The 16,277-nt window shown below is 38.8% G+C and overlaps 1 protein-coding gene across 4 annotated transcripts in view; it reads right to left on the bottom strand.

Annotated features, from left to right (window-relative positions):
- ADARB2 (adenosine deaminase RNA specific B2 (inactive)) overlaps nucleotides 1-16,277 on the bottom strand; it is a 530,434-nt gene that overhangs the window by 169,175 nt on the left and 344,982 nt on the right. The window lies entirely within an intron of this gene.

Below are 16,277 nucleotides of genomic sequence, written 5' to 3'. Positions count from 1 at the left end.
GACACCCAGATTGCGCGCCCGCTCCACGGGGGCCAGTTGCTCACCCCCAATGGCCAGCGATGGAGTCCACTGGTTGAACCGGGGGGCCGGTAGCCACAGCCACTCCGTCTTGGAGGGGTTGAGCTTAAGTCTGTTGTCTCCCATCCAGACCCGTACGGCTTCCAAACACCAGGACATCATTTCGACGGCCTCGTTGGGGTGGTTCGGGGTGGAGATGTACAGCTGCGTATCGTCAGCGTACAGATGGTATCCCACCCCAAAGCCACGGATGATCTCACCCAGCGGCTTCATATGTGTGTTGAACAGGAGGGGCGAGAGGACCGACCCCTGCGGCACCCCACAAGTGAGTGGCCTCAGGGTCGACCTCTGCTCTCCTGCCAACACACATTGCGTCCGGTCGGAGAGGTAGGAGCAGAACCACCGCAGAACGGTGCCCCTTACCCCCAGTCCCTCCAGCCGGCGCAATAGGATACCATGGTCGATGGTATCAAAAGCCGCTGAGAGGTCTAATAGGACCAGGATAGAGGAATAACCCCTATCTCTGGCCCTCCAGAGATCATCTACCAACTTCCCAAACTGCTGGCATGTTTCCTCTTTGCACTAGGTAGACTGGGCTGAAGCAGCACTGGCCTGATATTTCCTCTTCGCATTGGGTAGACCAGGCAAAAATGATGTGGGTAGACTGGGTTGAAGCAATGTGGGCTGGCCCGTTTCATTTTCCATGGTATCTGGCCCACGGACCTTGAGTTTGACACCCCTGTGCTAAAGCAAGAAATGATGTCATCAGATCCTTACATTCCTCGAATTAGTGGCATCCATAATCATATTGCCTTGGATACTAAAAATAATATATTGCCATCTCAGGATTAGTTATTGGACAGGCATCTACTGTTAGTTCATGTTTCAAGATCATCATTCTATTTTAAGCTTAAAAGAGACTGAAGATTATGGCATGCACTTTAGAAAGCTGGTATTGTTTTGCTCTTCAGGGATACAATTATATATAATCAGAACCTTATTAGAAAAGGTTATTTGTCTTCTAATTAATAGCATCTGCATCAATTGGTTTCCTGCTATCTTATGCTTAAAATGACAGCTATGCTGCATAACTACCAGGTTGACAATAATAAACTTGATATGGAGCTTTGCTTACAAATTGAAGTCTTGCTGAAATGTTGATTTATACAATGATGCAAGTCAGCACTGTTGTACACACACTAATTAGGTGCACTTTTATCTTATAGTTGATTCAATTTCAGCAGATGGCAACAATCGGTCAACCTTATCTAGATTGGGAAGCTAAACAGTATTAAACCTGCTTAGTACTTGAATGGAAAACCGCTAGGACCATGATGGTGAACTTATGGCATGCATTCCCAAAGTGGCAAGTGGAATGCACAGCATCACCCATTCCTCTTCCGGGTTTCTGACATGCATGCACACATGACGATCAGCTGGTGTTTGCGTGTGCGGCAGTGCCAGAAACTAGAAGAGCTGGTCTTCTGTTTTCCAGCGTGAGCATGCATGCCGGCCAGCTGATCATTGCACATGCATGTACACCAGTAAGTGGAAGACTAGCTGGCTGGTGCGCATGTGCACACTGGAAACTGGAAGTTCATTTTCCGGCACATGTATACCCACTGGGTTGCTCCTCTTCCAAATTGCATCCCAGATGCGCATGTGTGTGCAAAGCGTGCCCACGCATGGGGCACTCCCTTTTTGACTCTTGGTACCAAAAAGGTTTGCCATCACTGCACTAGGAAGTTCTAGGGTTGTAGACAAAATGATGTTGTAAAACAATTGCAGAATAAACTATTGTCAAGTATTTTCCACATTGTTACCAAACTCCTGGTATGTATTTACCAGAAGTTAAATATGATTTGAGGGCATTTTGCTTCTTTCAGAATGTTCAATGTTTGACTTTATGGAAACAGAACATACATTTATGGTGTGATTATTCATAGTAAAGAATTCCCTATCTAACACCTGGACAAGATTCTATGAACAATCATATCATCTATGACATATGCGTAGGAAGGCAGGTGAAATTTAAATCCAAACACAAACATCACAACAACTTAAACTTTTACGCAATTGCTCTGTTTGTCTAGTTTTAAAATTTAAAAATCTATAAAGGCTGTTCAATAAAAGCTGACTCGCTATTTCTTTTCTCTTGAAAGGTAAAGTAAATGATTAATGATTAAAGGCTCTCTGTTTAATCCTGTATCTACCAGAAACTGGGTGAGATTTGATCTTCTCTTATAATGCATATTTAACCTTAATCCTCTCTAGCCTCTGCTTTATAGCATGAGTTGATCTTTTAGTGCTCATTCCATTCCAGGATTCTCTTACAGGCACAGAAAAAAATGTGCATTTTTAAACAAGGAAGGCAGAGGAGTTATATCTGTTTAATAAGGGTGAGGGCAGGATGACAATAGCTTTGGTCAGCCACTTTACATTAGCAAGCAAAGCCTCAGTGAAAATGTCATTCTAAGCAAGGGGAGGGGTCACATGTTCCACCTAAGGTGCTTTGCTTTGCACTCATATGATTGCTGGGGACAGAGTAAAGTCATCACTTTGTGCTTTGCAATGTTCCTGTTGTAGATTGTGGCTTTTTTTCTTAAACCAGCACTGATTGAGGTTATGAGCAGAGGGCACCATCATACATGGAATTTCCACCACTTACACCTATCTGCTTATATGCTCTTGTCTTTGTTATGCAGCAGAGCATATTAACTTCTAAGACACTTAGTATTATCCAAGTATCATTATCAAAGCATAATATGCCAACCAGTGTTGCAGAAGACATACAGATTAACAGAGTTGGAAAGCCCTTGTAGGTCATCTAGTCCAACCCCCCACCCAAACAGACCCTACATTTTTGACAGAGTCTATTCTTGAAAGTTTCCAGTGATGAAGTTCCCACAACTTCTGAAGGCAACTTCTATTCTATTGGTTGATTGTTCTCACTGTCAGAAAATTTCAGTTTCCACCCATTATTCCTTGTCTGGTCTTCCAGTGCTTTGGAAAATAGCTTGAGCCCCTCCTCTCTGTGGCAGCCCCTTAAATATTGGAAGGCTGCTATAATGTCTCCCCTGGTACTTTTCTTCACTACGCTAAGCCATGCCCAGTTCCTGCAATCATTCATAGATGTTTTAGCCTCCAGTCTCCTTATCATCTTGTGTAACATGTGTAAGCAACTCAGACAAGCCCTTCCTTAGTTTGTATAAAGATTAAGAAAGAGAGTTAGGTGGAGGTGCCTTCAGAGTTTCAAGATTTGTTACTAGATTTTGCAATAAAATAACACAGGCTTGCATGATATTGCTTTGTTAGTCTGATCTATCTTGAAGGGCTAACACTTCCATTGTGGTGATATTCCAATTATCATCATAACCCAACTACCATAGACTAGAATTGTATTCCCATAATCTTTATATATATATCCAAAATATTTGCATATCTTGTTTTATCTCAAGGTAGCTCTCCTAATATAAACATTCTGATGTTCCCAGGTAAAACTTTTCCCAGGACGAAAAATCATTCTGATGATATAAGAAGACAATACAAACAAGATGAACTGCTTATGGTTGGAAATTAGAATTTTGTAAAAGGAAAACATATTTGAATTATACAGTGCACTGTATAGGAGAACATTTTATCAGTTTCTGGCAATCAAACTATTTATTCAGTCATCAATGAACCTCATTGATAAGGAAGCAGAAGAACTGTAAGGTGAAATGAAAGAATCTGTAAAGACTGCAGAAGATTAAGAAATAGGAAAAAAACCCCAAAGGGTGTTGAATCAAATAGTGGAAATTGTCAAGAAGAGAGGAGGAGCCAAGGTCAAGAATCATAAAGATCAGGTAAGAAGAAAGAAGAATTTCTTTAAAAGAATTTCAGAAGTGACTAGAAGAGACAACAGTTGTATTACATCTGTAAAGACACTGAAGATGAAAACATAAAGAAAAACAAGGAAAGTATTCCAAAACTCTGAACTTAGGAGTCTATATGTATAAAGATCAAAGCCAGTGATTTTTGTATGATGCTCTATAGACAAAATTGGACTTTTAAAATTTGCTGCATCGGTTTCATATAATTATCCTCTTTAATTGCTGCACATTTTGCTGTTAGTTGTATTCCTAAATACTTCGATTTTTAAACTATCTGTATATTAAATCTTTCCATCAACACTCTTTTTTTGTGTATCTGTAAGATTCTTAACTAAAATCTTTGTCTTATACTTGTTTATTTTCAGTCCTGCTACTTTCCCATATTCTTCTATTTTCTAATTAGCTTCAGTCTAGTTTCTAAAGGGTCTTTTACAGTGGTGGGTTCCTACGGGTTCGGAACAGTTCAGGCGAACCGCTAGTGGTTTGGCGGCCTGGGTCGCTGGAGCCGGTAGCAACCCAAGCCTGCCCTGCTCCCGAACCACAAAATTTTTCATTGACGCAAAACACCCTCTCTCAGCGAACAGGTAGTAAACTGGTTAGGAACCCACCACTGGTCTTGTGATATAAAGACCAAGTCATCTGCAAATGCCTCTAGCTTATATTTCTCTTTTTATATTTCCACTCCATTTATTTCTTCATCTTGCCGAATGTTCCTGGCTAACACTTCCAAAGTCAATATAAACAACAGTGGGGACAGTGGACATCCCTGTCTAGTGCCTTTCCTAATATCAGAGTTCTCTGCTGTGTCTCCATTTACTATCATAGCAACTAAGTTGGCTATTTATGTTACTACAACTAAAATATATGAATTTTGGGGAGATATTTATTAATATGATTGAAGCAATATACAGTAAACAATCAGCCAAAGTGACAGACAAAGTTGGACTTTGAGGAAGCAGGATAGAAAAAGTACTGACACTTTGAGCTTAGAAGAACTCATGGAAATACTATGGATAGTTAAGAAAACAAACAAATGTATCACAAAACAGATCTATCCAGAATTCCTATATGAGACAAGTGATCAAATGCAAATTGTCTTATTTTTGCTCTACTATGCAAAGATCTAGATTTCTTGAATAACCTATAATGCTGGGGAAGATGGAGGGAAAGAGAAAAAGAGGGTTAGGGACAGATCAGAGATAATAATGAGATGTCTGCATTTTTGTCCCTTTACACTGTTCCAAAATCCATCTTGAATGTAATCAAAGTCAATACATTTTCATTAGGTGCTGGAGATACTGCTAAATTCCAGCCTTAAAAGTATCACATTTATGTCCCATTAAGGAACAGACCTAATGGGATGTTAATCAGATCCACCTTGGCTCCCTACCATTTTCATATTTTCATTTAACTGAATCTAGGAGAGATAGAAAGTAAAAAGAAAGTATAGGGGGAAAGGAGCAGTCTAGGAAAGCAGAAGCTGAGAAGGTAACTGATACTGTGAGAACATTAAAAAAAATGCACGAAATGAGGATCGGATCATGTGATAAGAGATGGATCAGAGGCATAACAGAAAAAAGACCCCAGAAGAAGGAGAAAAGCTGGGATAAAGGATGGATGAAGGGGACTGGTGTGTAGAGCAGCAGAAGTGATTAAGATACAATACATCAAAATATAAATATCAGGAAAAAAAAACAGTTGTCAATGCTGAATAACAATCATCTACAGATCTATAAACCAGTAAGACTCAAAACAGTTTTTCAAAGCAGTGGAAGGAGACAACTTGTTTTTAGCTTCCTTACTGAAATAACTATAAAGCCCAATAAAGCTTATAACAGTGCAGTAAATTAAATATGCTATTTTATACAAGCACTTACAAAGCACTCCTAAGTATCCAATAACTGTTTTCTTTATTCCCTTGTTAGCAGCTGACACTTTGGCAATGCTCAGGCATGCAGCTCGTTGATTTAGGGCATTGATTTTCGTTTGGCACACATCCTTCCATCTTCAGAAAAAACTGATTAGCTTAGCTGGAAAACAGTACTTAACTTCTTATTGTCTTTTTGGATTTTACTTGTCTCCCTTTGGAGGATGCCGGCAATAGCAGCTGGCTGGGGGAAGAGACTTTCTCATTGAGCATCTCTTTTCTTCCTTAGAATACATGCAACTAGAAATCAAGTGTTCATCAATAGAAAATCAGTTGTAGGCAGTTAGCACCCACCCCTCTCCTAGGAAAATGAGATATTTTAGGAAATATTAAAAGGGCAGAATATTTCCCCTAAAAGGGAGGAAGAAACTCAGCTCCCCCACCACCTTTGTCAATGGGCCATTAAGGCCTGGTCCAGTCTATTTTACATAAGAAATATCTACCTCCTTCAGGCAGAGGCATAATAGGAATCCCAAAGCCTTTTCATTACATCATCAACCAGTAAGAGTCAACCAAGCAGGTTGGGAGTCAAAAGACGATATATAAAGCTCAAATTCAAAGCCCAACAGAAGGCATAAAACCCAGGCATTCTCAGCATTTTTTTTTTGCCCAGGATCTCAAACCATGTGATTCTATTCATCAATAAACCTTCTTTCCAAGCAATTTCCATGAATCCAGTGTCTTTCCCCCCACTTGGAACTGAACCCAGAAGGATATTTCTTCCAACACAATCATTACATTTTTCCTTGGCTGCTCCATCCCACATTCAGATTGTGGTCCTGCTGAGAACTTTCTTGGATTAACTGCAAGGCAGGTACTCAAATGATTATTCATTGCTTAAGTTTAAGCTCAGAAGTTCTTAACCATTAGAAAACAGTCTTAATTCCAGGATGTAAAAGAGATTTTACAGTAAACATATTGGATTCCCACTCTGACATCTTTCAACCTACAGCATCGGACTTCAACATAGACAGAAGAACCTGCCATTTTCAAATGACTGGACCTTATTGGTTATTAATTACTTATGGCCACACTACCTGGGATTGAGGACAATGGTGGTCAAACAGATTCCTTATAGTCAAAGGCTGCCCTGATCTTAAGCTTTTCTCCTCTGCTATATCCTTTGATTGTTGTAGAAAGTTAGCACTCACTCTTCCTAGAGGAAAGGATTATTTTAGGAAATATGAAAAAGGCAGGATAAAATATTTCCCCTAAAAGAATAATAAAAATGTTAAAGGAAACAGAACCCCAGAACCCCAGCTCCGTGCCCCCAGCAGATATTTTAGTGCATTAAGAAAGATTGGGCCAGCCTATCTATGAGACAAAAGGCCTCCAGTTCCAGGGTGAAGGGATTAAGATATGACCCCTCAGGACATAATAGGATCAGCCCTGATTAGCCCATCTAGCAGCAGGGTTCACTGCATTTCAAAATTTCCTAAGGACATTGCATCACCCAGCAAGGTTCAACCAAACATATCTCAGACAACCTAAGCTATGACTCCTGCATAGCTCCAAGGGAGCCTGAGAGCAGCCAATAGAATACATATTCTTGCACAGAAACAGGAAGCTCAAGTTCAAAGCCCAAGAGAGAGTATAAATACCTCTCACTCTCCAGTCCATGTGGCCAGCTGTCCAGGACTTCAAACCCATGTGGTCCTGTTCATCAATAAACCATCTTTCCAATCAACCTCCATGTTTCCAGCTTGGAATTGAAACAGATGGATATTTCTTTCAACAATTGGCTGGTTTTTTTCTTACAAAATGAATAGCCCTTGCTTCACTTTCTGCCTTTTTTTTGTGTGCTACTTTTTATATTTTTTTATTTTCCTCCAGCTTGCCCACGACTGGCAGGACCTGCACTTAGAACCATCATATTTTGATTCTATACATTATTCATAGATGTCAATAATTATGTTCCCTAAAACTCCTACTGTGTTAATTCTAAGGACACGAGATTTCATTGATTCGGTAATTAAAAAGAAGCTTAGCAAAATTGCAAATACGGTGGAATCCATGATGCAATGAATATGAAATAAAAGCAATTTGGGTATTTCTTCACCTTTGCACTTGTGTGCTGTCTCCCCCATCCCTGAAACAAGCAGGAGAAGACCATCCAGCATAATCAACACTACTGTTTCGCAATGATATATTCAACCTCCCATGTCACTACCTATAATGGGCTGGGTCTAATCCACTTAAAGTACTGATCATTACTGTAATTATACAGTTAGTGATCCTATTCATTAAAGCATGGCTATGCTTCCAAGTACATTGATTAAAATAAGTGAGATTCTTATACATGGAAAAACTAGAGAGTGTATTAATGCCAAGGAATCTGTCTTCTGCCAAATTACAGAGGAGCAGGGATTCCAGCCAGACCATGGAAACTACCCACAGTTGTGACTTGAACATACTCATTCACCTTTTGATACTCTGAGTTTTATATATGCTATCTTTCATTAAAATATCTAAAGTATTTTAAAATAAGAACCCATCCAATCAAACAATCAAATACATAAATAAAGCTAATGCAGGAGTGAAAAACCGGCTGAGAATATTTTGAAAATTCAAGAGATTAGATAAAAAAACAATTAGCTAGTGAGAAGTTTTAGAGAACCAAGATAATTCTTAATGTCCTGCCTTAGATTAAGTGGGAAAATTCATGAAAAGAAAAGAAGTCCTTCAGAGATCTTGGCCTTAGACTATTCCTGAGCTCTAGAAGTCTAAATCAACTTTAAGAACAGTGCACTGAATTTATTTCTCCAAATTAATAAATCACCTCCAAATCACCTTCATGGAAGGGCATACCTGTCCTGCAATTACAATAACTCATTGCAAACTGCAAGTTCTAAAATTAACTCTCTTCCAATGCCTTTCCTCCTTTCCTCCCAGTTCCTTCTGTTTTTAAATTTGCATTCTCATGTCTGAATATTCTCCTATTTGTATGAATATTCTCCTATCTATTGGTAAGCATTTATTTGGCAAACTCTCACATTCCTTTCCCCCCTTCCATGCTGGCTTTGTTTAAAAGAAAAAAAAAGTATAAATAAGTAAGCATACAGTGGTGGATTAAGGCTCACTGGTATCCTAAGCACTGACAAATCTTGGTGCCCCCCTTCTTTGTACATAATGTACAAATATTTACTGTTTTTTTTCTTTCTCAACTTTGTGGTGCCCCCTTGGGCCTGGTGCCCTAAACATGTGCTTAGTCTGTTTAATGGTTAATACACCATTAATAAGTATATCAATCAATTAATCAAGCTCCATGTTGACTTCTTTGTGCTTCGTATGTTGATCCTGAGAATCCTCTAGCCTCTCGCTCAACAGAGGACCCTGCTACTATTCTGAATCCATTAGGAATGGGATGACCAAGGCAAAGCTATGGATTTAATTCTTCCAAGTGCAGCCAGGGTTTTGATGTCACCCATGACTTTGCCTCAACATTTCAATGTCTCCACCAGCTCAAGACCTCATGACTAGCTCCCAAGGATTCCAATGGGACTCTCTTATCATGCAAGAGCTCCTTTGAATAAAGCATGCTATTAATTACCTTGACAAGGAGAATATATATATATGACTTGTCTCGTACATCTCTCTTTTTTTCAGTGCAAAGAAAGGTCATTTTACAAACTTAGGGGACTCTGCTGACAGAGGCTTCCCTCCAAGAGTTTAATTGGAATGATACCATCAATAATCCTTTGTGTGGATTTGTCCTTCCTGTACACACCATTGTCCGTCGTGAAATCTGGCAGGCTGGTTTTGCTGATAAAAGACTGACACAAGGGACTACTGCTTAGAGACAGCTCTAAGAATTCTGCTTTGCCTTTGGTAACAGGTCAGGATAACCAAAACCTGTATTCGTGCTTTGTGCTTCACAAGATGATCCTCAGAGACTCCATGCAATTTTGTTATGAATGCCTTTAAAGGGAAGTGGATCTAACAGTGGATAATACAAAGACATTCTAATTGTTTTCTGATAGTTGCCCTGGCTGTGATTTCATGCTAGCAGAAAAGAGGAGGAGGGACGTTAGTTTTTTCAAGCCAGACTTCCATCATTTAAAAACTTCATTTCCCCGAGAAAGGTAAAGGAAGGGAGACAGGTGGGCATCAAGGAGATGTAGTTCAGAGGTGGGTTGCTTCGGCCAAACCAGTAGTGGTGTTTTGGCCTGGGTCGCAGAACTGGAAGCGACCTAGGCTTACCCCACCCCCAAACCAATTCCCTGGTCTCTTCTGTGCATGTGCAGGACCATTTAAAGTCAATGGCACATTCGCAAGCAACACATGGTGACCGTGCACATGAAGCGAACCGATACCAACCGGTACAAGAACCCACCCCTGATGTAGTTAGTCCCAAAAGAAACACAGGAGGAAAATTTTCATCTCTCAAGCATTGACTGACAAGTGATTTCTCTCTCTACATTAATTGTGGACCTGAAAATTAGAGAAAATAACTCTACCTTCTCATTTGCAGGATAGCATTCAGTTTTATCTGAATTTAATCCAGACTGATAAGAGAAAGAATGTAACTTCTTGTTGCTTTGAAAACTGTTTATCATGATGTAACTTTTACTGAACTTATGACTGAATTTATTGGGGGATTCAAATTAAAATTTAGTTTTGGTCAGAAAGTAGAAGAATTCTTTTAAATATCTAGGAAAAAAATATACTCCATTTCTGGATATCACTATTTTTTTAATCTTAGATTAAAAAAATGTCAAAAGTTGGTTAAAAAGTCCATTATTTTATGGGAAAAGATGAGTGTTATAAAATGAATATTACTTCAAAACTGACATATTTATGTTAAGATATTGCTACGTTAATATTTTTAATTTCTTTAAAGATTAATATGATATTAATTTATCTTTTATGGGAGGAAAATCCATATATATATTTAATCTACATTTTTGCTACCATATGATGATAGATGGATTCAACTTTCCTGATTTTAATCTTTGTCATTAATCTTTATAGTTCTGTGGAAAAGAACAACAAGCAAATTAGAAAGTTATTATATCATCTCATTGACATAATGCAAGAGCTTGCTCTGTTTTTTTTTTTTTAAAAAACAGTTTGCATTTCAGTATTAAAGGCTGCAAAATATATTTGGAAGATGTTTTTTCCAAACATCTTTTTGCATCTTTTTGTAAAATCTTGATCATTATTCCAGGGCAATAATTCTTCTAGGATAATTTCAGTTTGAATATTGAAGGTAAATCTTTTTTATATGTAGTCATGTTAACATTTTAAGTTAGCTTTTTATTTGATTTTCAAACCATTTGAAATTTTTCAAGAGGAACCTATGCTATCTACAGTTGGGAAATAGTAGTATATTCAATTAAAACATGGACTTCAGTTTGGTCCAGATGAATTACTAATATCTAAAATATCTGAATTACAGTTAGTGTTGGAACACGTTTTGAATTATTGTAAATCTACAGTGCTTGAAAATAAGCAATTTAAAGAGTATCCTAAAAACAGGATTTTATTGAATGTAAAGTATGACTTATGACTTCAAGGCTGTTTTAAGAAAAATATCCTCCTAAGTATTAGATACCCCAGAGAAATGTTTAAAAAGAACTGACTACTGACCGATACTAAAAGTTTAAAGTGTATGTGGGGACACTGATGAATAGTGATTTGTCCCATTATTACCTCATTTTGCTTTAGTATCTGTAAATGCGTTGAAATTATGTTATAAACATCAATATAATTAACAAATGTGAATACACTCTTGAATTATATATCCAAAATGTAATCCTTGTTTCAAAAATCATGGCTCATGGAACATGGAGACAGGAACATCCCTCATACTCAATTGCATGTCTTCAATATTGAACTTCCAATTTTGGATAGTTGAAATTTATTTGCTTTCTATTTGTGAACTAGCTGTTTATGAAAGATATATAATATTTCTGATTAATATTAATATCAATTAGTATTAATTGATTAACGTCAAGCAGAGATATCTGGCTACCATTCTTCCTACCGAGTAGGAGGTCTCTTAGAACAAATTTTTATCCTTTTCTTATAAAAAGAAGTTGGTTTTATTCTCTCTAGTGTTTTCATTTATGGAAGGTAGCTGTGCTTTTATGGAAAAGCTAATAGGTTTTGAGGCATACTAAACACTGCTCTTTATGTCATCTAACAGTTATTCTTTGTTGCATTTGTTCTATGTATGTTGAAGAATGTTTTATCGGTCTATAAATAAATAAATAAACTGGCAATTCCACAAGGGAATTCCACAAGGCATTGAGGTGGATCCTGAGCACCATACAAAGAATGCTAAAAGAGAACATCTAAGAAACTTTGACCAAAGATACCCAAAAAACTTATCTTCATCTTCTCAATTTGTACCAGACTATTCTTAGTCTAGGGATGCGGTGGCCCGGTGGCTAAGACTCTGAGCTTGTGGATCAGAAGGTCAGCAGTTTGGCAGTTTGAATCCCTAGGATGGCATAATGGAGTGAGCTCCTGTTACTTGTCCCAGCTTCTGTCAAGCTAGCAGTTCGAAAAATGCAAATGCAAAAATAAGAACAACCTTTGGTGGGAAGGTAACAGCATTCCATGCACCTTCGGTGTTTAGTCATGCCAGCCACATGACCATGGAGACTTCTTCGGACAGCACAGGCTCTTCAGCTTTGAAACAGAGATGAGCACCGCCCCTTGGAGTCAGGAACGACTAGCACATATATGTGAGGGGAACCTTTACCTTTACTATTCTTAGTATAACTAAAAAATTCATATTCTTTTCTCTTAAAAATGAAATCAATATACTTTCGGAACAAAATGATACGTAGCGTGGCTTATTTACAATCCTCTTTAAAGAGGCTGACTTGATTTTGGCTTAATGATATATATGAACCAGGCCTTGTGCTTCATATACATTCAATAATAATCCCATAAAATCTAATTTCCAAAATAGTGCATCTTAAAAATGCAACTATAGACTGCAAAGTAAATATTCTTGTTCCACATATTAGTTTAGAAGATGTGAATTAGATCTGCTTGCTTAAGATTTTTTTCCTAGCTGGGAGTCCAGCTAAATTCCGACAGAATATAAAACATGCTGCAGCAAATACTTAGATGTTAAAGCCTTGGTCAATTAATCAGTCTTTCAATGAATATGCATGAAAAAAACTATTAAAGAAATCTTTGTTTGGAAGATTATTGGAAAGGACCTTAAATTGCATCCATTAAGTCTTGTTTACAATGTACCAAATAAAAAGCTGTAAACTGCACAGACTCAGAATTAGTAATTAAGATCTCAGTAATTGTTTGCATGAGAGAAAATGATTGTAAATTTGTGCCACACTTACAAAAATCAGTCTTTACATTTAGTCAAGAGTTATATTTATGGGAAAGATGTTTGGATGTGCTTGCATGATAATGTATCCATGTGAAAATATCAGAATTAAGAAAAAGTTCAGCATCTCATCAATAATTTTTTTTTTTTTGAGAATCTGTGTATGGATGGACCTCAAGTGTTCTTACTATCATAGCTTCATTTACTTATTGTTGCTTCTGCATCAATACATTTATCAATAATTCCATTCTTATGATTTTTATCTTTAATAGAGACAAACAACAATCACACAGGAATAGTCCGTAATTAGAGCACTATTAGAGGGACGCAGAGGCTCAGTGACTAAGATGCTGAGCTTGTCGACCAGAAATGTCGGCAGTTCAAATCCCTAGCACTGCATAAAGGAGTGAGCTCCCATTACTTGTCCCAGCTTCTGCCAACCTAGCAGTTTGAAAGCATGTAAAAATGCAAATAGAAAAATAGGAACCACCTTTGGTGGGGAGGTAACAGCATTCTGTGCACCTTCAGCATTTAGTCATGCTGGCCACATGACCACGGAGATGTCTTCGGACAGCGCTGGCTCTTTGGCTTTGAAACGGAGATGAGCATCACCCCCCAGAGTCGGGAATGACTAGCACATATGTGCAAGGGGAATCTTTACCTAGAGCATTATATTTGGGAGGATATCTCTGGTTGACACCATCCTTACCTGACCTGGTGGAAAAAAACTGAAAGAAATATCTGAAAATAAATTCAGTACAGAAGCAGGTTCCTGGTGGAGAAAGATTCCTCAACCATATAATGATAGAAAATCCTTTGAATGAACTTAGAAACAGAATGACAACTATTGAAGTTCTCTTTTGTATCACTCATTTGTCTCAGCCAAGAGCTGACAGCAATTCTTCAACAGCTTTCAAGGTCACTCTCACATACAAGGTGTTACAATATTCAGCACAGTGGAATATGGTGAAAGATTTGACTTAAGTTAAAGGCCGCATACCTTAAATATTTATTTTTAAAGACAAAGAGAGCAAGAAGCTATCGTCCAATGGACTGCTTACAAGCTTCCACAAGTTTCCTTAGAATATATTTGTTTTCGTATATTTTCACGGGTGTAGGTATGCTGGTCTTATTGTATTCGGGTCTTTCCCCATGTAAGATTGAGATTGTCTTGGCAATGTTTCGGCGAGGTCTCACTCGCCATCCTCAGGCTGGTGTTTTTGGTTAAAGCATGGCCGGAGCTGCCATCTTTCTATAAATCTTGGTGGGAGGGGTATGGAGTGCTGGCATTGTTTCAGTAAGTGTATTGATTGGATGTGTGGCTGTATTATGATTGTAGATTGGTGCTGATTGGTGCTGGCTGTGTGTCTGTTGTTGTTTTATGTTGTAATGGCCTGGCTGGTGTGTGGGGCTCGTTTGTTCACCACGGCTGGTTTCCAGATGTCTGGTAGGTGGGAGGTATCGTCACTTTTATTCATATTGTGAGGGTGTTTCTCTATTTCGATAGCTTCCATAATTATTCTCTTGTTGAAGTGTTCAGTTTTGGAGATTAACCTGGTTCCTTCCGAAATACCATGCAAAATCTGCCCTGCAACATACATAGGACAAACGAACAGGGGAATAAATGCACGCATCGCAGAACACAAGAACGCAGTAAGAAAAAAAGAAAAAACTTCCTCCCTTTTCCAGCACCTTAAAGCTACAGGACATGAAATTAATTTTGAAGGAACCAGGTTAATCTCCAAAAAAGAACACTTAAACAAGAGAATAATTATGGAAGCTATTGAAATAGAGAACATGAATAAACATAACGATACCTCCCACCTACCAGACATCTGGAAACCAGCCCTGGTAAACAAATGAGCCCCACACACCACCCAGGCCGTTACAACACAAAACAACAATGGACCCACAGCCAGCACCAATCAGCATCAATCTACCAATCATGATACAACCACACAACCAATCATTCCACTTACTGAAACAAAGCCAGCACTCCATACCCCCCCACCAAGATTTATAGAAAGATGGCAGCTCCGACCACGCTTTAAGGCAAAAACACCAGCCTGAGGATGGCGAGTGAGACCACACCGAAACGTTGCCAAGACAATCTCAATCTTACATGGGAAAAGACCCAAATACAACAAGACCAGAAGATGTATATGTATATGTATATGCATATGCATATGTGGTGTGTGTGTGTGTGTGTGTGTGTGTGTGTGTTGTATTTGTGCTGATAAATAAATAAAGGGAGACTAGTATAGATCTACTTCAAGCTATTTAGCTCTCATCAGCTAGCCATACCCTTACTGGGATTAGAACGTGGGCTGTATTTCATATTAGGCAGATGTATTAGCGACTAATCCACAGGCTCTCCTCCTTATTAGCTGAGCCAGGGAAATAGATGTGTATTTGTGTTACAACCCCTGGTATGCCAAAATATGGGAGGGAGCTCACTACTCCCCCTTTCTGTCCTTCGGGTCCAGTGACGTGCGGTCAGTAGAGGCAAGGGAGGCAGGGCCTCACCTCTCTTCATGGAATAATAGTATATAATATTATATACTATATATATATATATATATATATATATATATATATATATATATATATATATATATATATATATATATATATATATATATATATATATATATATATATATATATATATATATATATATATATATATATATATATATATATATATATATATATATAATATTATATACATCCGTCCGGCCGCGCCTGGGAGGTGCGGAGGCAGAAATGTTGTCGGCGCCTCCGGATGACGAACCAGTCACTTGCTTTCATCATCGGGAGGCCGACAACATTTCTGCCTCCGCATCTCCCGGGCGCGGATGGACGAAGGTAGCCAGAATGGCGCCGAAGCAGTCCGGCGAGCGAGCGAGGCAGCGAGCGAGGCAGCGAGATCTTCGGTCACTCGTCCACCGGACTACCTCAGCGCCATTCTGGCTACCTTCGTCCATCCGCGCCCGGGAGATGCGGAAGCAGTCCGGTGGACGAGTGACCGAAGATCTCGCTGCCTCGCTCGCTGCCTCGCTCGCTCGCTCGCTGGACTGCTTCGGCGCCATTCTGGCTACCTTCGTCCATCCGCGCCCGGGAGACGCGGAGGCAGAAATGTTATCGGCCTCCCAATG

This window comes from Natrix helvetica, assembly GCF_964273705.1.
Source record: "Natrix helvetica genome assembly, chromosome: Z".
Taxonomy (NCBI): Eukaryota; Metazoa; Chordata; class Lepidosauria; order Squamata; family Natricidae; genus Natrix; species Natrix helvetica.
The sequence above is the reverse complement of the archived record's forward strand: the minus strand, read 5'-3'. Positions and strand labels throughout refer to the sequence as shown.